Genomic DNA, 2,195 nt, shown 5'->3' on the forward strand with positions numbered 1-2,195 from the left:
CACCACGTGACACAATTGGTAGTAATTCATTCAAATTACCCCTAATGAGTCCAATATGGATAAATATCAACACAACATCGTGTTCAAATAGAAATAAATTTCTACCTCATACTTGGGATCGAACGCTAGCCCCTTCTAATGAAAGGCCAGGTCGAAACCAACCATGCCACGAGAGCCCATAAAAGGAAATCTGAACCTGACAATAATCTAGCTGTCCGAGGATTTACCTGGTGAGACATCAGTCTTTTTACCAGCGAGTTTTACCAGATTTCCCCGGGCCACCACGTGACACAATTGGTAGTAATTCATTCAAATTACCCCTAATGAGTCAATATGGATAAATATCAACACAACATCGTGTTCAAATAGAAATAAATTTCTACCTCATACTTGGGATCGAACGCTAGCCCCTTCTAATGAAAGGCAGGTCGAAACCAACCATGCACGAGAGCCCATAAAAGGAAATCTGAACCTGACACTAATCTAGCTGTCCGAGGATTTACCTGGTGAGACATAAGTCTTTTTACCAGCGAGTTTTACCAGATTTCCCCGGGCCACCACGTGACACAATTGGTAGTAATTCATTAAAATTACCCCTAATGAGTCAATATGGATAAATATCAACACAACATCGTGTTCAAATAGAAATAAATTTCTACCTCATACTTGGGATCGAACGCTAGCCCCTTCTAATGAAAGGCCAGGTCGAAACCAACCATGCCACGAGAGCCCATTAAAGGAAATCTGAACCTGACACTAATCTAGCTGTCCGAGGATTTACCTGGTGAGACATCAGTCTTTTTACCAGCGAGTTTTACCCAGATTTCCCCGGCTACCACGTGACACAATTGGTAGTAATTCATTCAAATTACCCCTATGAGTCAATATGGATAAATATCAACACAACATCGTGTTCAAAATAGAAATAAATTTCTACCTCATTCTTGGGATCGAACGCTAGCCCCTTCCAATGAAAGGCCAGGTCGAAACCAACCATGCCAAGAGAGCCCATAAAAGGAAATCTGAACCTGACACTAATCTAGCTGTCCGAGGATTTACCTGGTGAGACATCAGTCTTTTTACCAGCGAGTTGTACCAGATTTCCCTGGGCCACCACATGACACAATTGGTAGTAATTCATTCAAATTACCCCTAATGAGTCAATATGGATAAATATCAACACAACATCGTGTTCAAATAGAAATAAATTTCTACCTCATACTTGGATCGAACGCTAGCCCCCTTCTAATGAAAGGCCAGGTCGAAACCAACCATGCCACGAGAGCCCATAAAAGGAAATCTGAACCCTGACACTAATCTAGCTGTCCGAGGAATTTACCTGGTGAGACATCAGTCTTTTTACCAGCGAGTTTTACCAGATTTCCCGGGCCACCACGTGACACAATTGGTAGTAATTCATTCAAATTACCCTTAATGAGTCAATATGGATAAATATCAACACAACATCGTGTTCAAATAGAAATAAATTTCTACCTCATACTTGGGATCGAACCGTAAGCCCCTTCTAATGAAAGGCCAGGTCGAAACCAACCATGCCACGAGAGCCCATAAAAGGAAATCTGAACCTGACACTAATCTAGCTGTCCGAGGATTTACGTGGTGAGACATCAGTCTTTTTACCAGCGAGTTTTACCAGATTTCCCCGGGCCACCACGTGACACAATTGGTAGTAATTCATTCAAATTACCCCTAATGAGTCAATATGGATAAATATCAACACAACATCGTGTTCAAATAGAAATAAATTTCTACCTCATACTTGGGATCGAACGCTAGCCCCTTCTAATGAAAGGCCAGGTCGAAACCAACCATGCCACGAGAGCCCATAAAAGAAATCTGAACCTGACACTAATCTAGCTGTCCGAGGATTTACCTGGTGAGACATCAGTCTTTTTACCAGCGAGTTTTACCAGATTTCCCCGGGCCACCATGTGACACAATTGGTAGTAATTCATTCGAATTACCCTTAATGAGTCAATATGGATAAATATCAACACAACATCGTGTTCAAATAGAAATAAATTTCTACCTCATACTTGGGATCGAACGCTAGCCCCTTCTAATGAAAGGCCAGGTCGAAACCAACCATCGCCACGAAAGCCCATAAAAGGAAATCTGAACCTGACACTAATCTAGCTGTCCTAAGCGTGAATTCAATAAATTGACAAACAAAA

This window comes from Palaemon carinicauda, chromosome 34, assembly GCF_036898095.1.
Source record: "Palaemon carinicauda isolate YSFRI2023 chromosome 34, ASM3689809v2, whole genome shotgun sequence".
Classification (NCBI taxonomy): Eukaryota; Metazoa; Arthropoda; class Malacostraca; order Decapoda; family Palaemonidae; genus Palaemon; species Palaemon carinicauda.